Below are 21,624 nucleotides of genomic sequence, written 5' to 3'. Positions count from 1 at the left end.
GTTACTACAATATTAATAATACGGTGCAGCTGGCTCACACATACTGAACTTAACAATATGATGTCATATGTGTAAAATACTTCCCTAAAGCAGCATGAACAGAGACATGACCTGGGGCACTTGGTTTTCTGTAGCATTCTGGAAGTCAGCACCTGTAGAACTTAAGGATTCCTCCTCCAGGTACCTTAATTCTCCTCTGTGCATTTGATTTTATAGAATAATTCTGTCTTTAAATGGCTTATTTTTTTTTCTGACTTAACTCTGCCAGAATAGAGCCAAAGTGCCTGGCCCCTTGGGAGTAGCGTACTTTGTTGTTTTAAAAGAATTCTCTGCCTAATATAGGAGTGGCATTGACTGGAGCCTGACGGATGTCTCGGCTCCCATAGTTGAAAGAAGCATTGCCTTGAGGTTGGGAATACTTAATATGGGAGGGAAATCAGGTATATAACCTCATTCTGTTCTCCTAGGCTGGAGAAAACTGTTGCCAGTCATGAAGGTAGGAAAAGCAAAACTGAACATTAGTGCTAGAAGTATGTCAATGTATCACAGTGAAGAAGTTATAGAATATAGTGGCTATAAACATATGAAATGAAAGGCTATAAAAGTCAGATTCCAGTTTCTCTTTCAGATGTATATTGTTACATATATAATTATGTTCCTGTTAGTTTGGTACTAAACTAACACATCTCTACCTAAGGGATTGCCAGAGTGCACACATCTGCTCTTTCATAAAGTTTAAAGGCTTTCTAAACCACAAAGCTGCTAAGCCTCAGTGATTATTTCCTTCACATCCAAATGTTTTTGCCGATCTTTAAATTGCTGGCTCTCCTGTGTACAGAGACCCATATAATTATTTCTATCCCACTGCCCTAACACTGAATAAACCGGGTTTGCAGAGTGCATTATAAGGTTCAAGACTGGTATTTGTATCTTAATCAGTCTAGAGTGTGTCCTTTCTATTGACAAAAGCAAAAACGTTTATGAAAAAAAATTCTTATACTTGCTTTCTAAAGAAAATATAGGGTATTCTTCAGAGGTTCAGAATCTACCAATGATGGTCTTGAAACAAGGGAATTATGCCGATAGGTACTACTCTGGTGGTGCCCAGAAATAAATTGCAGGAGAGGCAGCAGGGCCTAGTATAGTGGCTTTCAAACTTTTTTTCTGGTGACCCCGTTGAAGAAAATTGTTGATGCCTGTGACCCAATGGAGCGGGAAATGATGAGTTTGGGGTGCGGGAGGGGCTCAGGTCTGGGGCAGAGGATTAGGGTGTGGGGGTGAGGGCTGTGGGGTTGGGAAGGAGGGATTCAGGGTGTGGGAGGGGGATCTGGGCTGGGGCAGGGGGTTGGGGTGCAGGAGCGAGTCAGGGCCCTGGGCTGGGGATGCAGGCTCGGGGGTAGGGCTGGGGATGAAGGGTTTGGCGTGCGGGACAGGGCTTCAGGTTTGGGGGGGCTCAGGGCTGGGGCAAAGGGTTGGGGCACAGGCTTTCTTCAGGCAGCTCCCAGTCAGCAGTGCAGCGGGGGTGCTAAGGCAGGCTTCCTGCCTGTCCTGGCATTGCAGACCGCAATGTGCCCCAGAAGCAGCCAGCAGCAGGTCTGGCTCTGAGGCAGAGCTGTGCAAGCGGCTCTGCGCCGCTCTTGCCTGCAGGCAATGCCCCCTCCAGCTCCCGTTGGCTGGGAACTTGCCAATGGGATTGCGGGGGCAGCACAAGGAGCCCTGTGGCCCCGCCACCTAGGAGCCGGACCTGCTGCTGGCCACTTCTGGGGCGCAGCGCAGTGTCAGAAGAGGTAGGGACTAGCCTGTTTTAGTTGGGGAACAGCACCACCAAGGAGACTTCACCACCAAGCAGGCTGTTAATGACCAGAGCTGCCACGACCTTGTGCCTTACATTCTGCGACCCGCAATTTGAAAACCACTGGCCTAGTAGATGGGACCCCATTCCATACATCAGGAGACCTGAGTTCAGTTCCTGACTTTGCCACTAACTTGCTGGCTAGTCTTGGGCAAGTTATTTAAACTTTGTGTCACAGTTTCCTCAGACGTAAAATGCAGAGAACAGTGTTTGTCCCCCTCCCCCCTTAGTAAACATTTTTAAGATCTGCAGCTGAAAACTGCTCATTATTTGTAAAAGTATAGCACAAGAGAGCAGTGATATTCGGACCTCAGTGGTTCAGGAGCCAAATTAGCAATCAGCATTACCCGAAAGAGCCACAATTGTGTGAATTTATTGTTTTATTTACTATGTGTATAATTTATGTAACTCTCACATCAAAATGACTGACCAAGTATTCTTATTTTGTCAACTATGATTGGTTAATAGCACAGTAAAATCAGCCTGATTGGTTAATAACTTAGATTGCAGCACATAATATTAAAACACCATGTGATTTAATTATTAGTCACTGAAGACACATTTAAGAGCCACTTGGGGCTTGTGAGCCTCAGTCTGAGTATCACTGGTATTGAGGTAATTAGGAACATAGGACTGGAAGGGATCTCCTGGGTCATTGACTCCAGTTTCCTGATTTTGCGGGCAACCCCTTGTAATATCTCATACATAACCCAACTAGTTTTAAGATGGAGCTTGATAAGTTTGTTTGCCCTCCTCCCCCTCCTATCAAAAGGCTATTTCAGAATCTCAGTACTCTGGTGAGTAGAAACTCTTTGATTTCCAGACAAAATACCTTTATGACCAGTTTATACCAATGCACTAGTTTCATAGTTCTATTTTTTCCATTGCTGCTGGGTGGATACTCTAATACTACTCTTACTACAAAAAGTAAGAAAAGGCAGAATAGGCTTTTACACTAGGCAAGACTTGAATTGCAATATACTGATACCTGATGGCTAATCAAGAGTGTCACTAAATGAGCTTTGTTCATCCCTGACAGCTGGAAGATAATTATAGGGACATGAGTTTAAATGGAAGGGGAAGAGAGGGGATATTTCTGTATGTCAAATCTGCATCCTGAACACAAGGCCCCAAATTATACCCCAAATGCTACAACTTTGATGACCCCCCAGTCTGCACATGTGTGTTATGAGGCTAGAGCTCAGTGGGGGATATAGGATGATGGAGAGACCTTGAACTACTGGGAGCAGCCTGAAAGCAAAAATGATTTTTTTTTTCTTGGAGGAGAAGAACAAGTTGAAATGTGGAACACGTCTAGAAAGCTTGATCAATACTGTGTAAAAATGGGTAATTCTAGAATTAGAATTCTGTGTCTGTGCTAGGGAATAGCTGACAGAAGTGACAGACTTACCTTTTGGTGTGGGGGGGGGAACCTATTGAAGCCCGAGAGAACTCTGGTAGCATAACTTAGTTTCTTACGATCATGTGGAAAAAAGAAGTCTTGGCTATGGCTCTCTTCACCTGCAAAATGGCAAGCATGCCTAATGCTGATAGAAGACTTCTAAGAATATTGCATAGCAGTGGGAAGCCAGCCAGGTTTTCCCAAGAACCAGCCAAGTCAGTACAGATAAGCTGAAATCCTTCTTCCTGTTCTATATTGTGTGACTAGTCACCAGAACCTCTTGCCAGAAGCTCCAAATTTGCTCTCCAACATGTTCTCTCCACAAGGCTGGAAGGCTGTAGTGAATAATGGGTAGTCATGGACTTGGGGTGGGACAGTAACAGAAACATTTTACAAAGCCCTTTTTAAGACCTTAAATGAAAGGGCTGCTGGGGTGAATTATGAAGTTTGCCAGGTGACTCAGTGCACTGATCCACTAATATAAGCATCTGTTGTCCAAGCAGTAACCAATCAACCTAAACTTCTAAGAGTATGGTGCACCTGGGTCTTGACTGGATGCTTCTCTCTTCTCTTGGGGAGCTTCTAATTTTTATTTATAACTGTCCCTTTCTTTCAGAGCCAGGAGACGCAGGCACTGACATGCATTTAGAATAATAAAACTTGAAACGCTAGTGTTGAATGGGATTCAAAAATGTGGAAAAGGTGTGTGATGAGAGACAATGGACAATGGGAATCATTTTTTCCCTCCCTGGTTTTTATAGTTCCTCAGTGATAACGTGTTTTCTCCATACTCCTTTTGATCCTTTTCAAAGTGCTAACCCTATAACACATTCTGTTAATTTTTCATACGCTGTTTATAAATAGCTAGCCAATGTGGTGCCAAACTATGGAGGAAATAAGTTGCCTTCTCTATCCATTTGCATGGCTTGCGTAAAGGCTGCTCAGAGCAGTGGTCGATACGCATGGGAAGAGTTCAGGGGCTACTATCAAGTTGCTCCTTCCTGGAACAACCTGCTGCAAAGGGAGCAGAGAATAGGCAGAGCCATCTTTCTGCACCTCCTCTTTCCCACCTCGGTGCCAGTCAGCAGAGTCATACCTTTTGCTCTCCCCTTCCTGACCACAGATGGGGGTGCTCTGGGGAGCTCCAGGGAGCCTTGAGCCTCTCAGAGCTAACATGTAACATCTAAGGTTGTCTAATGCAGAGATTAATATAATGGAACATCTCTCTCTTCTGCCTGCTGCGCGCATGTGTTGTTTCGTCCTGTATGCGCACCTGCACCATGCAGCACAGTGTCACATCTACCTGTAGCTCTGGGTTCTTAGATCTTGGTTGGACTTTTTTCTCATTAGTTGCATTTCCCATTTTTTTGTGATAATCAGTGGACTTTAAAATAAATCAACCAACCAACCAAACAAACAAAAAAACCCAGTAGTGGGATAAATACTTTCCATATGAGCATTTAAATCTCTGTATTGTGCTGCTGCTCTTGCAGACAGAAGCTGCAGGAGTGGCAATAAAAACAGCAGAACACTATTTTAATTGGAATAGAATTCCAGAAAGAGCGAGAAGACTAAAACACAGGGCCCTCGGGAAATGGAAGTTAGGGAACAAATGAAACATGAATGAGTAGTTGCACTGGCTGTAGTAAAGATGCTTAAAAATTGTCAACAGGCAATAAGACATGGAGGCGTTTACGATATGTGAAGGATTCAAATGGAGGGGGAAAAGCAATAGTTCTCAATCTGAGCTTTGCTCAGTAAGCCAGAGTCAGGTGAGCCACAGGCTAAGATCCAACTATATAATTAAAGCAACAGGAAGGAGCTGGAATGGATTTCTGTGGATACGTTTTCACTTGATTTGATGGGCTGTCTGGCTGACAAAGGACAGAGAGAGCCTGGGGTTCATGTTTGCTGAATGTGGTTGAAAAATACAAGACAGCATGACTTGTTGATCACGTTTCCTGTCAAATAATTACAAGGGGCTTATCTAACTGTGGTCGGAGCACGAGAAGAGTCTTGTAGACTAATATATTGGGAGTTTCATATGGCATAAAAGCTGGTATGCTCAGAATGATCTACAGCAGTTCCACTGAACAACCAGCATTCTTCAACAGCTGCCCCTCTAGGTATGGGGTTACTAAAGTATTTCCCTGAATATAGGTGTGGAGCTATTGGACAAAAATCTATTTAAGTGCCTTCTGCTGTACATTCCCTGTTTCTACCCCATGGGAAATTGACTCTGTATTCCCAGGTTTGGCTAGGATCAAACTTTTACAGCCAGTTCATACCTATTTTTAATTCATGATGGGAGGAACTCCATGCCTGTGCAGAGATCTAGCATGTGGCTTAAGCAACAGTTGCACCCTGACTTGTGCTCAAAATGTGTCTTTCTGATTTTGTTGAACGTTAGGCCCACTTAGGAGCTAAGTCCAGTCAATGAAGGCATTTAGGTTAAGTGCTTTTCAGTCATGACACTGGTCAGTTGATAGGAGAGAACTGATCTACTCTTCGTTGAGGTAGTAGGGTATTGAGGAAGTTGGTTGATTGTGGGATTAAATTTCAATATTTGAAGATGAAGTAAAAGTAGGTGTGACTTACCGTTAGGAAATGGTTGTGTATAAGCACTGGGTCTTGGAGAGTACATGATGTGACTCTCTGTATAATATAAACAGAGAGTGAGGGGAATCCTAAATGTAGTAAGAACAGTTCTGCAGCATGTTAAACAGTGAGCAGAGCTATTTTTTACTTTGTAAGGAAAACATCAATTAGATTGAACAATGTTTGCTGTATAATGTAGATGCCTAATTGTCTGTAGATCGCCCCTTTGAATTTTCTTTGGGATTAGTTGCGCCTTGGGTTAGGAGGAAACTATCAACAACAAGAGGAAATCCTGTACTAGTACTGAATAGTCCTTATTCTAAAGGTACTTCCCTTCTTGTGGGAATTGTATATAATCAGATCAACACTCCATAAAACAGATGAATTATTTTAGAAGGGAGACGGCCAGCTTCTTATTTAAAAAGAGTCTGACGTTATTGTACATAAGAAATAGTCAATTGTTAGGCTGGATGACATTCTTCCACAAGTTGCCTGTTCTGCACAAAGGTGGGGCAAAGTTTAAGGCACTGGTTACAGGAAGTTTTTGCTCCTTAGAGACTTTCATGTTTTCTAGAGCACACAATGACAACTCAATGCTAAAATTACTTTTTTTGGATAGTGCACCCTCTGGAATAAATGATTAGACTTTACCCTGCTACAATCCGGATTTTCTGGGGATGTGAATGGTACATATATCTGTAACCCAACAACTAATGTCTATGGTGGGTAACAAATCAACCTGCTGCAGAGAGCAGTCACAACTGCCACATAGAACGTGCACACAGAGGCAGAGACTAGAACCTTGGGGCTCAAATCCACAGCTTGTGTAAACTCAACATAGCTCAGTTGAAGTCCATGGCGCTATGACAATATATACCAGCTAAGATCTGATCCTTGTACTTCAGATCTAACTACACAGGTTTTTGCCAGCAGCTAAGCCAGGGGTCAGCAATCTTTCAGAAGTGCTGTGCCGAGTCTCCATTTATTCACTCTAATTTAAGGTTTTGTGTGCCAGTAATACATTTTAACCTTTTTAGAAGGTCTCTTTCTATAACAGATAACTAAACTATTGTTGTGTGTAAAGTAAATATGATTTTTAAAATGTTTAAGAAGCTTCATTTAAAATTAAATTAAAATGCGGAGCCCCCGGACTGGTGGCCAGGACCCAGGCAATGTGAGTGCCACTGAAAATCAGCTTGTGTGCCACCTTTGACATCCGTGCCATAGGTTGCCTGCCCCTGAGCTGGCGTACTGAGATGGAGTGTTGGGCCAAATTTCCACTTAGAGTAGTAAAGAACAGGGATTTTTCTAATGTCTTTCTGTTGTGCCACTGAATCAGTCTCATTTTATGCAGACTTTAAGCAATAAGTTGGTTGTGATGAGACACTTCTTTAGCCTTCATTGGTGGCTAAATTGTAACCTTTTTAGTGCAGATAAGGTACAACTTTTGTTTCTAGTTCATGTGCTATGTAAGGCAGTCATTTTCTTTCAGTGCCCTGCACAACAGACATGCCCAGGCTGCACTGAATAGCTACTGAAAGAGTTATGATTCATATTTCATATGATTATTTCCTTTAATAGTGTAGTCACCAGACGGTGAAGCTACGCTACCGCTTTAGGTTAACTCTTATCTTTCATTCGGTCCATGGAAAGAGTTTATTTGATTATATTTGACACCCACATGAACAGAACATAGTTCCATGGGCTTTAACAGCTGTTTGTTTGATTGGCCCACCCTAGAAGAGCTATAAGAGAATGTGCTTGGTGCCTTTGGAGAGGGGGTGATAATAGTGGTAGATAATATAATCACAAAAATACATTCAAACAACATTAGGAAGGTTGCAAAGTCAAGCACTGAAAAGTATCGAGATGCTGGAGTTGAAGGTACAATTTCAATTTGACACCCCTGTGCATATATACATTATGTGCACATTTCAGTGCACAAGGTGGACAGTGCTCTCAGAATGTGCAGTTATGCAATATTTGGTTTATCCTCATTGTTCCATGTGGGTCCCTGGGTGTTTTTTACTGCACTCTTTTTCAAATCCTATTCTGAATACAGAATTATTAATTTCCTCATTGGCTTTCCTATGGTGCTCCTCACTACAGTATCTGATGCTTCACACAAATGAATAATGTCTTCACAATAGTCCTGTGAGGTGTGGTGGTGATGTTACTTCTGCTGGACAGATGGGGAATTGAGGCACAGATTAAGGTCAGAAGTATCCACTAATTTTAGGTGCTCAATTTGAGAGATCTAGTACCTGATTTTTCAGAGTATTTAGCATTATAAAACACTCTCATGTTCAAAGTTGGCTTTCATGGCATTCCTCTACAGTGGTGAGTGCTCAGCTCTTTTGCAAATCAGACACCAGAGTCTTAAGTCAAATAGACAGCTCCTTTGCAGAGCCGGTAGTCTGGCCTGGAGCATGATGCATGCCTTCTGCTGCTGCCCCCAATGGCTCTGATACGACCAACAGCTCTTTTACCTCCACCCAAGAGGTCTCCTTTGAGACCTTTCTGAGCTGCTGACCTTTACCAGGACCTCCTCAGGATCTGGAAGCTAGTTTCAGTGACCAGGTCCATAGTGGCCACTGAAGGAGGAGGACCTTGTTGTAGAATCCCTGCTACACAACCCTCATCTGTGTATGCACGTGGTAGAGTCTCCCTTTGTTTGCCAGAGGTTGGTCCTGGCTAGTGTCACCAGACTGAGTCCTCCTGGATTACAACTGGAGGCACAAGGTGGACCACAGATGCTAGACCAGTGCACGGGGCTGTCCACCCTGTGTGTCCCCTGTTGTGTGCTCCAGGAGGTGTGAGCAGTCTTGCCTACCACTTCTCTTGCTTTTCTTGAGAGGTCCTGCAGGAGGGTGCTCCTTGCCTGCCCTCATTCCAGTCTCTCTGGAACTTGTCATCAGGCTTCTTCCTCACAAGCCTCCCTGTCCACCCCCAACATGCAACCTAAGTTGTCTGAATGACATCCAGCCCCTCCATCTCTAAACCACACCCAGAAAACATCTCATAGACTCATAGACTGTAAGGTCAGAAGGGACCATTATGATCATCTAGTCTGACCTCCTGCACAACGTATGCGCTCATGCCTCATAACATCCACTTCCTCACCCTCGTGTCCTGCACTGTCACCAAGCGGCAGGACCTGCTGCCACCTTAGGAGGGCAAGGACCCCTGGTGGGCCAACTTTTACCCCAGTCTGGTTCCATGGCCCACAGGGAATATCAGCTGGTGGCTCCTCCATGGAGCTGTGAGAACAGGAACATACCTGGGACAGTACAAACTCCCCTGACACCTATCCTTTCTGCAGTGAGAGGGACACACATCTATGTCGGGTGCATCAGACTGCAGCCCCTTTTCTGGCTCTTCCACAACCTCATACTGAGGTTCTGACTGTACTTCTCCCCATACTGCCTCATTTATGCACGCTCCATCTTTGGATCTACAAAGTTGCAAGACCTCCTTGCTGACCTCCTCTTGGTGCCAGCCAAGATGGCTAGCCATCACTCCAAGAGGGGGAAGATGGATCTTGGGGAGGGAGTGCTCTTTGACTGTGGGGCCTACTTCTCATCCCTTGTTAAGTCATGCCCCCAAGCAAACGTCCTCTGGGCAGTGTCTACTGTCTGACTCCTTAGATGCCTTTGAAGAGAAATGGGTGCTGTCGGGGGTTCTCTTCTCAGTGTCCCATTCTGATTCCCTGAGTTTTGCCCTATGACCTTAACTCCCATCCCTAATTTTCATTTGTTGCCCTTAGTATTCAGCAGTGACCTTTATTCACTGGCCCCTCTCTGTCCCTGGGTAAGGTGACAGGCTTAGGCCAGCCATGTTTCTGGAATTGCAATAGGTGCACAGCCCTGATTCATCCCTAGAGCAGGTCCATCATGTGCACTGAGTGAGGCTGGGGCCTGTAGTTTAAAACCGTATCATCATCATCATGCAGATACACAAGAGGGCTGACTTAGGTTTGCATAGGGAACCTAAATTCTGGCATTTTGTAACTTTTGAGGGCTTGATTTGACAGCCTTAACATTCTTTTAACATTGTGTGTGTGATTTCCTAGGTTTCTATAAAAGCAAACTTAAAAAAAGAGAAGTTCTGTCAGGTGGCCTCACATAGGTCATTAGCAGGGTTGGGAACTTTAGATCCACCAAACTGACCTTTGCCACTTGAGCTAATGGCATAACTGATAGCTGCATTGATTGTCATCCTCTATGTATATCAGCACTAGAGGGGGATCAGAGATGTGCCGTGCCTGTGGTTTCACAGCTACTTGTAACAGCAATGGGGAGACTCAGGGATCTTGGGTTCCATTCCAGGCTCTGGAGAGGAGTGTTCTCTAATGGGTACAGACTCTTCTTCCTGGTTCTCTTCCTCCATCCCCCACAGTTTGACCCCTTCTGCTCATCCCTTCCACTTGTCGCTGTCTGTTCCCCACTCCTGTCTCCTTCTCCTAGTCCTATCCTCTCTGTCTAGCTCCAGCTTCCACTCTTCAGGCTTCTCGTCCCAGTCTCTTTTCTAGCAAGTCCTAGTTCCATCCTGTGCTGCTACTCCTTGTCCCCACTCTCCTTGCCCAGCCAGTCCCAGTTTCCTATTCCCAACCCCTTGCTGGATCTGTCTCACCCATCCCTATGCCCACTGACTCCCAGTTCTAGTCTCCAACTCAGGGTCTTCATCCCATTTCAGTGTCTCCTGTTTCCCCTGCCTCCCTGATCTGGCTCCCAGTCCCAGCCTCCTTGCCCAATCAGTTCCAGACTTCCTTCCCCCACCATTCTCAGTTTCTAGTCCCAGCATTTCTCACCAGACTTCTTTCCCATTCTACTCCATTCCCTTCCCAGATCAAGCTTTTGTTCCCTTTGCATTTGTATTGTATGGCTTCCTTGCTCACACTACCTAGGTGCCAGCAGCAGCGTGTGTCAGTGAGAGCATAGGAGAGACAGGCTCTCGTTCTTCATTCTGATGCCTGGCCCCAGCACAAGCTTGTACATATATTACAGGGCAAGTCCAACTTTGCCCCTGTAGCTGTGGGCTGGAGCATGCTCAGTCCCATCACATGTTGGAGCTCTGAGTGGATGGAGCACGTTCATTCAGCATGGAATTGTTGGAGATTTTAGTTGTTGAGCTTTGCGAACAGGGGCTGCTAACAGGGAGTTTCGCAAGGGAGTTCTTCAGGTAAAGGAGGAGCAAATACAGCACCTTTGGGGTAAGTGGCTGTCTGCAGTGTGTGTTTGGGGTTTACTTGCTGTGTGCTGAGCTTGTGTTTGTCCATCTGTCTGGTTGGCTGTTTGAAGGACCGTGTGCTGTGACTGGCAGTTGGAGCTGTGAGTTTCAAAGGAAGGTTTGAAAGCTAGAAGCCTCTGTTTAATTGGCTGAGCCTTAGTCAGTGGGCAGGTCTATCAAGAAGACCAGGGCTTTATAAAGCAGTGCACAAGCAACCAGGGAGCTTTGTGACCAGGGGCTGCTAACAGGGAGTTTCGCAAGGGATTTTGGAAGGGGAGTGGGAAGGGGGCAAGGTTCACTTGCTGTTCTTTAAAACCTGTAAACTAAATTACATTCAAAACTTCTTAATTTAAACAAAACTCTTTCAATAACTAGGTAGCTGCAGGAGACAATGCAGGCAGAAGTCCAGCAGCAGAGTGGGGGCTATCCAGTTTATTGTGCTGAGTGCAGTATGTATGATTACCTGCCCTGTGGGTGGGTGGCGTATATATGCATTCAGTGCAAGGACCTCCTGGCCCTCAGAGACCACGTACGGGCTTTGGAGTCCAGGGTGGTGGAACTGGAGGAGCTAAGAGAGGCAGAGAGATATGTTGATGAGGCTTTCCGGGACACTGTAGAATTGTCCCACCTCCGGTCAGACAGCCCCTGAACTGTTGAGGAGGATTAAAGGCCCAGGGAAGCAGAGCAGTCAATTGGAGTAGGAGGAAACCTTCCCATAGTTGGGACCCTCCTTCCAGATGGCGTTAGAGTATCCTCTCGCACTGAGGTTACCTCTCTGGGGGGAGGGAACTTCAGTCACTAGGAAAAAGCAGGTGTTAGTAATGGGAGATTTGATCATTAGAAACATAGATAGTTGGGTTTGTGATGACTGGGGTAACCGTATGGTGACTTGCCTGCCTGGTGCGAAGGTTGCAGATCTCTTGAGGCATCTGGATAGATTTATGTGTAGTGCTGGAAAGGAGCCGGTGGTCATGGTAAATGTAGGTACCAATGACCTAGGAAAGGGTAGGAGAGATGTCCTGGAGGCCAAATTTAGGCTGCTAGGGAAGAGACTGAAATCCAGGACCTCTATGGTGGCATTCTCAGAAATGCTCCCAGTTCCACGCTCAGGGCCAGGTAGGCAGGCAAAGCTTCAAAGTCTCAATGCATGGATGAGATGATGGTGTAGAGAAGAGGGGTTTAGATTCATTAGGAACTGGGGAAACTTTGGGGATGTGGGGAGCCTATACGGGAGAGATGGGCTCCACCTAAACCAAAGAGGAACCAGACTGCTGGCACGAAACATTAAAAAGGCTGTAGAGCAGTTTTAAAACTAGGAGATGGGGAAAGCCGACTGCTGCAGAGGAGCATGTGGATCGGACAGACTTCTCTTAGAGCAGAGTCTATTGATAGAGATTCTCTAGGTTATAGTCAGGAGCAGAGGATAGAAGAGGATAATGTAACGGCCAGATCGGATGAGAAACATTCACATAAAGAATCAGACATACCAGAAAAGGGCAGACAAATAAACAATTACAAGTTTTTAAAGTGCTTGTACACAAATGCTAGAAGTCTAAATAATAAGATGGGTGAACTAGAGTGCCTTGTGATAAAGGAGGAAATTGATATAATAGGCATCACAGAAACCTGGTGGACTGAGGACATTCAATGGGACACAATCATTCCGGGATACAAAATATATCGGAAGGCCAGAACAGGTCGTGCAGTGGGGGGAGTAGCACTATATGTGAAAGAAAAATGTAGAATCAAATGAAGTAAAAATCTTAAGTGAATTCACAAGTTCCATAGAATCTCTACGGATAGTAATTTCATGCTCTAATAAGAATATAACATTAGGGATCTATTATCGACCACCTGACCAGGACAGTGATAGTGATCATGAAATGCTAAGAGAAATTAGAGAGGTTATCAAAATTAAGAACTCAATAATAGTGGGGGATTTCAATTATCCCCATATTGACTGGGAACATGTCACCTCAGGATGAAATGCAGAGACAAAATTTCTCAATACTTTAAATGACTGCTTCATGGAGCAGCTGGTACGGAAACCCACAAGGGGGAGGCAACTCTCGATTTAGTCCTGAGTGGAGCACAGGAGCTGGTCCAAGAGGTAACTATAACAGAACCGCTTGGAAATAACAACCATAATATAATAACATTTAACATCCTTGTGGTGGGAAGAACATCTCAACAGCCCAACACGGTAGCATTTAATTTAAAAAAGGGGAACTATGCAAAAATGAGGGCGTTAGTTAAACAAAAATTAAAAGGTACAGCGACTAAAGTGAAATCCCTGCAAGCTGCATGGATGCTTTTTAAAAACAACATAATAGAGGCCCAACTTAAATGTATCCCCCAAATTAAGAAACACAGTAAAAGAACTAAGAAAGAGCCACCGTGGCTTAACAACCATGTAAAAGAAGCAGTGAGAGATAAAAAGACTTCCTTTAAAAAGTGGAAGTCAAATCCTAGTGAGGTAAACAGAAAGAAGCATAAACACTGCCAAATTAAATGTAAAAATGTAATAAGAAAAGCCAAAGAGGAGTTTGAAGAACAGCTAGCCAAAAACTCAAAAGGTAATAACAAAATGTTTTTTAAGTACATCAGAAGCCTGCTAAACAACCAGTGGGGCCCCTTGATGATCAAGATACAAAAGGAGCGCTTAAAGACAATAAAGTCATTGCGGAGAAACTAAATGGATTCTTTGCTTCAGTCTTCACGGCTGAGGATGTTAGGGAGATTCCCAAACCTGAGCCGGCTTTTGTAGGTGTCAAATCTGAGGAACCGTCACAAATTGAAGTGTCACTAGAGGAAGTTTTGGAATTAATTGATCAACTCAACATTAACAAGTCCCTGGGAACAGGGGGCATTCACCCAAGAGTTCTGAAAGAACTCAAATGTGAAGTTGCAGAACTATTAACTATGGTTTGTAACCTGTCCTTTAAATCGGTTTTGGTTCCCAATGACTGGAAGTTAGCTACTGTAACACCAATATTTAAAAAGGGCTCTAGAGGTGATCCCGGCAATTACAGACCGGTAAGTCTAACATCCGTACCAGGCAAATTAGTTGAAACAATAGTAAAGAATAAAATTGTCAGACACAGATGAACATAAATTGTTGGGCAAAAGTCAACATGGTTTCTGTAAAGGGAAATTGTCTTACTAATCTACTAGAGGTCTTTGAAGGGGTCAACAAACATGTGGACAAGGGGGATCTAGTGGACATAGTGTACTTAAATTTCCAGAAAGCCTTTGACAAGGTCCCTCACCAAAGGCTCTTACGTAAATTACGTTGTCATGGGATAAAAGGGAAGTTCCTTTCATGGATTGAGAACTGGTTAAAAGACAGGGAACAAAGTGTAGGAATTAATGGTAAATTCTCAGAATGGAGAGGGGTAACTAGTGGTGTTCCCCAAGGGTCAGTCCTAGGACCAGTCCTATTCAATTTATTCATAAATGATCTGGAGAAAGGGGTAAACACTGAGGTGGCAAAGTTTGCAGAGGATACTAAACTGCTCAAGATAGTTAAGACCAAAGCAGATTGTGAAGAACTTCAAAAAGATCTCACAAAACTAAGTGATTGGGCAACAAAATGGCAAATGAAATTTCATGTGGATAAATGTAAAGTAAAGCACATTGGAAAAAATAACCCCAACTATACATACAATATGATGGGTGCTAATTTAGCTACAACGAGTAAGGAAAAAGATCTTGGAGTCATTGTGGATAGTTCTCTGAAGACATCCACACAGTGTGCAGAGGCAGTCAAAGCAAACAGGGTGTTAGGAATCATTAAAAAGAGAATAGAGGATAACAGGGCCGGCTCTAGCAATTTCGCTGCCCCAAGCACGGCGGCATGCCACTGGGGACTCTCTGCCGCTCGCCGGTCCTGCGGCTCCGGTGGACCTCCCGCAGGCTTCCCTGCGGGGGGTCTGGTGGTCCCGTGGCTCCGGTGGACCTCCCGCAGGCATGCCTGCGGATGCTCCACCGGAGCCACGGGACCAGCGGACCCTCCACAGGCATGCCTGCGGGAGGTCCACCGGAGCCGCCTGCTGCCCTCCTGGCAACCAGCAGAGCGCCCCCCATGGTGTGCCACCCCAAGCACGCGCTTGGCGCGCTGTGGCCTGGAGCCGGCCCTGGAGAATAAGATGGAGAATATATTATTGCTCTTATATAAATCGATGGTACACCCACATCTTGAATACTGTGTACAGATGTTGTCTCCTCATCTCAAACAAGATATACTGGCACTAGAAAAGGTTCAGAGAAGGGCAACTAAAATGATTAGGGGTTTGGAATGAGTCCCATATGAAGAGAGATTAAAGAGACTAGGACTTTTCAGCTTGGAAAAGAGGAGACTAAGGGGGGATATGATAGAGGTATATAAAATCATGAGTGATGTGGAGAAAGTGGATAAGGAAAAGTTATTTACTTATTCACATGATACAAGAACTAGGGGCCACCAAATGAAATTAATGGGCAGCAGGTGTAAAACAAATAAAAGACAGTTCTTCTTCACACAGCACACAGTCAGCTTGTGGAACTCCTTGCCTGAGGAGGTTGTAAAGGCTAGGACTATAACAGTGTTTAAAAGATAACAGGATGGATTCATGGAGGTTAAGTCCATTAATGGCTATTAGCCAGGATGGGTAAGGAATGGTGTCTCTAGCCTCTGTTTGTCAGTGGGTGAAGATGGGTGGCAGGAGAGAGATCACTTGATCATTACCTGTTAGGTTTGCTCCCTCTGGGGCACCTGACATTGGCCACTGTAGGTAGATAGGATACTGGGCATTGATGGACCTGTGGTCTGACCCTGTACGGCCGTTCTTATGTAAAACAGGTGGGCAAACTATGGCCTGTGGGCCACATCTGGCCCATCAGACCATTTAATTTGGCCCTCAGCTCCTGCCAGGGAGCAAGGTTGGAGGTTTGCCCTACTCTGGTGAGCAGGGAGCAGGGTCAGGGGCTTACCCCGCTTCACACGATTCCTAGGAAGCTGCCGGCATGACCCTCCTCCAGCTCCTACATAGTACACAGAGGCATGGCCAGACGGCTCTGTGCGCTGCCCCATCTGCAGGCACAACCCCCCACAGCTCCCATAGGCAGCGGTTCCCATCCTGGCCGCACCTCAGAGCTGAATGGGGGACAATATGCTGCTGCTTCCAGGAGCTGCTTGCGGTAAGCACTGCTCGCAGCTTGCACCCCTGAGCCTCCCCTGTGCCCCAACTCCCTGCCACAGCCCTGATCCCGCTCCTGCCCTCTGAACCCCTCGATCCCAGCCCAGATCTCCATCTTGTACTCAAGCCCCTCATCCCCAGCCCCACCCCTGAGCCTTCACCCCCAGCCAGAGCCCTCACTATTCCATGCCCCAACTGCTTGCCCCATCCCTGATCCCCCTCCTGCCCTCTGAACCCATTGGTCCCAGCCCAGAGCACTCTCCTGCACGCAAATGCCTTATCCCCAGCCCCACCCCAGAGCCCTCACCCCCAGCCAGAGCCCTCATACCCCAACCCCCTGCCCTAGCCCTGATCCCCCTCCTGCCCTCTGAACCCCTGGAGCTGCCTCCTGCACCCCAACCCCCCTGCCCCACCCTAGAGCCCTCACTCCCCACCCCCCACACACCCCAACCTGGAGCCCTCTCCCACACCTTAAACTCCTCATTTCTGGCCCCACACCAGAAACCTTATCCCCAGCCAGAGCCCTCACCTCCTCCTGCACCGCTACTCCCAATTTCATGAGCATTCATGGCCCACCATACAATTTCCATATGCCCATGTGGCCCTCAGGCCAAAATGTTTGCCCATTCCTATGCTAAAATCTAATAAATTGCTACTGAGCATTTGTGAACTGCAGTTTTTCAAAGACTTGTAACTTGGCCAAATTTGGGATGATTTTCATGGGAATAGCAAAAAGCACATCCCTGACACAAAGGCCACTGTCCTGCTAAATTTCCAGTCCCTGCTCCAAAGCATAGAGGGTGCTAGAGCTGTTCAAAGAATAGGTCACCAGAATTTCAACATGGGGTTTTTCCCCTATCTTCATTCTCAGAACCGTTTTGGCTAAAAATTTCCAAAAAGAGTCAGCCTGAGGCAGACCTTGGCTTGGAAAATTTCAGCCCAAATGATTAAAGTTTGGCAAAGAGATATGCAACTGGAAATGTGGTCTTATAATAGGCAGAAGTTGCCCAACAGATCCCATAAGACAGAAAGGAAAAGAAGCTTCAGTTATTTAAAAAAGTCAAACTTTGGCTACTGCTTTAAACTGTCAATCACCACATACATTTGGCATAAAATATGCGGAAAAATTAGGCTGAGCTCTTGTCATAAACAGATGGTTAAGGGTTAATGTCTCTTTTACCTGTAAAGGGTTAAGAAACTCAGTGAACCTGGCTGACACCGGACCAGAGGGCCAACAGGGGGACAAGATACTTTCAAATGTTGGTGGAGGAAGTCTTTGTGCTTTTTGTTTGGTTCATTGTTCGCTCTCGGGACTGAGGAATGGGACATCATTCCAGGTTCTCCAAATCTTTCTGAATCAGTCTCTCATGTTTCAAAATAGTAAGTAATAGCCAGGCAAGGCGGATTAGTTTTATGTTTGTTTTCTTAACTTGTAAATGTGTCTTTTTGCTGGAAGGATTTTTACCTCTGTTTGCTGTAACTTTGAATCTCAGGCTGGGTGGGGGGGAGTCCCTGTAGTCTATATGAATCTGATTACCCTGTAAAGCATTTTCCATCCTGATTTTACAGAGATAATTTTTATCTTTACTTTCTTTAATTAAAAGCTTTCTTTTTAAGAACCTGATTGATTTTTCCTTGTTTTAGAATCCAAGGGATTGAGTCTAAACTCACCATGGATTGGTGGGGGGAACACGAGGGGGGATGGTTAATTCCTCTTTGTTTTAAGATCCAAGGAGTTTGGATCTATGTAAGCCTCTCAAGGCAACCCAGGGAGGGGAGAGTCTGGGGGGAAAAGGAGGGAGATGGGTAATTTCTCCTTGTTTTAAGACCCAAGGGTGTGGGTCTTGGGTTCCCCAGGGAAGGTTTGGGGGAACAGAAGTGTGCCAGACACAGACTTCTGGCTGGTGGCAGCATACCAAATTTAAGCTAGTAATTAAGCTTAAAAGTGATCACACAGGTCCCCACTTCTTGAACCCTAAAGTTCGAAGTGGGGAAAAAACCTTGACAGCTGTAGTTTTCTTATTGCATGATTTTTTTTTTGTTTTAAAAAAAATTGCGAGTAGTCACCACAGCTATCAATTGTGGGCACTATTTCACAGGGGCTTTAAGAAAATATTGCTTCCTGTCATTGAAAGGTTGGTAAATCATATTGAATGGAAGATTATCTTTTTTTCATTCTTTTGTAGAGTGTTACTGAAATACCTTGTGTGTTAAGGTGAGATAGTCTTACTAAATTGTAACAGTTTATTTGTACTGGAGTCAAACTTCATAGTATACATCATCAGACCACGCTTTGCCTTTACCAGAAAGTATAAATTTCCCCCTTCTGGCCAGGGAGAAATGACAACAGAGACTGATGTTTGACACTTACTTCATTCTGACATGAAAACCATTTCCGTTCAGAGACTTGGAAGGTCCTGACTTGAAGCCTCTTGCTTTAACACTACACTGCTCTGGCCTCCTCCTAAGTGACAAAACAGCTATTTCAAAAGTCCCAGAAGTGTTGCTGAGTTGGTATAATATGAACTCACTTGGTGTTTAGTTGACAGAACAGTGCCACTCAGAGAAGCCTCAACAACTCCTGTCATTCTCTTTAAAACTTCCAGAATTTGAATAGACTCTAATAAACAAATATTAGTTTGACCCTCCCAGCCCCTTATTTGATCAAATTCTTGATACAGCAGCTTCTACTTATTTCTATCTGTGGTACATATAGGGCTCCTATTATCACAATATCAGAATGCTTCACAATTTAAGATAGATGTTTTGTGAGGTAGAGAAGGGCTATTATCCCCATTTTACAGACAGAGAAATAAGGTTTAAGAGAGAGAGCTAGGCTGACCAGATAGCAAGTGTCAAAAATCAGGACAGGAGGTGGTGGGTAATACATGCTTATGTGAGAAAAAGACCCCAAAATTGGGACTGTCCCTATAAAATCGAGACATCTGGTCACCGTAGATAAGGCATAATTTGCCCAGGAAACTCTATAGTAGAGAAGGGAACCGAACCTAAGGGCTCCTGATTCCTAGCCTAGTACCCCAGCCACTAGATTATTCTTTCAGTCTGGTCTCAGTATCTTAGCTTCATAGCTAATCATTTGATCAAAGGGTCTCAGTAACTGACCATGAGGAGCATATCAAAGTATTTAAAACACATATGAGTAAATTAAACTGTTACACATAGGTTATTTTAAAAACTCATTCACCAATCCCTCCAAAATGGGTGCCAGTGAGAGCTGTGCAAAACATGGAGGTTTCATTCACAGTGGTATATATGAGTAGTTTCTTTGGTTTCTGTCCACGTGGGTTCCAACACACACCCAGTCTGCTTGAGTTGTGGTTTAAATTTTGGGTTCAGACACATCAAACATTACAGGGTAATTCAATTAATATTAGAAAAGGGACCATGCTGCAATATTTTGATCTGTATTTATTTAAAATTAATATAAATGATTTTAGTATAATAAATTTTAGGCTTTAACATAGATTTTAATAATTTCAAATTCAATTTTAATTTTTTTAACTAAACCTGTATTTAATTTAAATAAATTCAGTTTAAATATCAACAAAATCAGGGTTTTAAAAAAACATTAATTTTTATCCACTCTGATGCTGGAACTTCAGCCCATATCGTTTTACTACATCAGCTCTCCCAATGGCTTTCTATAAATCATTAAGAACATTCAGAAGAATAGCAAGCTTTGTGAGAGTCTGCAGATGAGGGCTTTGGAGATGGAGGAACAGGTGTCCCTATTAGTTCTGAGACTGGCCTGAGTGGAAGGCCTTCAGTCACTTTTTCAGAGTATTTTTGTCAGCAATGTATCATTGTAGAGGTGACACAAGAGTATTTGTTGATTGTACGAGATGTTTCCTCCTAAAGCTGTGAGTACCACTCTGCTCTGTATCAATTGCTGGCTGGAAACTTGTCAGTATCCTGGATCCTTCTCAGTCAATTGGAGAACATTGTTTGCTGTACCTTGTCCATTAGCCAGGTTAAAGAAAGGAGGTTAGATGCTAGAGAGAACATGGTGCATTATGGGAGATGTAGTCTGACTGGGTAACCCAGCCTATAGTGAACAATAGGATTATGAGGTACCTGGACTACAAATCCCTTGAGACACCATGGCAGCATTTCTAAATAAAACTATTTTAGTTTTCAGCCAATATATTTTGGTTTGTGATTCCCTCCTCCACTCCCCAAAAAAGTAGTTTTTTTTCAAGGTACCTCCCCCCTTTCCATTTTCCAGCTAGCTCTAATCTTAGTGCTTATTCTTGAAGAATCATGTGTCTGAGTGTCTAGTTTGACGGTAGCAGTGTGGGCTGTGACCCTCCATAGCACTTTGCCAGCTAGCCCTTATTAAAAGCGCTTCTGTGGCTTTTTTCTTCCTTTTCTTAATACTATCTATGCAAACTTTTGGCTCCTCTCATACCGGCAGCCCTTTGCTTCCCTTCTCCAGTATTATTGTTTCCTTGCTTGAATGTGCAGGTGGAGACAAGAAACAGAGCTGTTGTTATAATGCACATGACCAATTGTCGATTCTCAATGAATGGTTGTAATAATTCCCGAATGCCCGATTGGCAGCAAAATACTTTTCGTTATTGGGGAGATTGTGAGTGGGCTACACCATTTTAAGGGAACATTCAGATTAAAAAAATAGGTTTGAAAGACCCTAACTTCCTTTCTAGTGCCCTCAGCTATGCAGCTTCTTTTAGTATTAGCAGCTGAAAGTGACCAAAATACTTCCATTTGACTGGAACCAACTATCCACCTCCTTAAGTACAAGAAATTGAACAATCTCACTTAGGACGTGGTTCAGAACATAATAAAGTTAATGGACAAACTCAATGAAATGCAGCTGGAGACAAACTGTGAATTAAATCATCATAGCCCTGTCCACTGGCCCTTGATTTTTTATGTTGCCATATTTTGCTTGAAGGATATAGTTAGTTTTTCAGTTTTGATTTGTGTTTTTAAAAAAACATAATCAAGACACTATCTAAGATTTAAATAGTAAGTGGAAAATATTGTAGCTGTTGGCTTGTGTTTATCTCATGACTCCTATACCATGGTAATTATATTCCTTTACAATATTCTAAATCACTATAATATTTCAAAATTGAAAAAAATCGAGTTTCCTGTTTGAATGATCAAAACAAAAGTGCTAAGACAGTATAAATCACCTCCTTTCAATGTGTCCATGATCGCCAAAAAACAGTCAGAAAATGCCATTTGTGTGCAGAATGCCCCAGCCATTTCACAGTGATCCCTATACTGCTGTAGCTATCCATTACATGATCCAAGCTGGAAAACCAGGTGTTATGTAATCAAGACTTGTGCAGCTCTAGATGAACCCCCTCCTCCTCAAA

At 44.1% G+C, this 21,624-nt stretch overlaps 1 protein-coding gene across 1 annotated transcript in view; it reads right to left on the bottom strand.

The window, feature by feature from the left end:
• The window catches only part of LOC127045143 (uncharacterized), a 1,042,790-nt gene that overhangs the window by 322,992 nt on the left and 698,174 nt on the right, over positions 1-21,624 (bottom strand). The window lies entirely within an intron of this gene.

The sequence above is a fragment of the Gopherus flavomarginatus genome, chromosome 2 (genome assembly GCF_025201925.1).
Source record: "Gopherus flavomarginatus isolate rGopFla2 chromosome 2, rGopFla2.mat.asm, whole genome shotgun sequence".
In the NCBI taxonomy this organism is placed as follows: Eukaryota; Metazoa; Chordata; order Testudines; family Testudinidae; genus Gopherus; species Gopherus flavomarginatus.
This window is presented reverse-complemented; position numbering and strand designations above follow the sequence as displayed.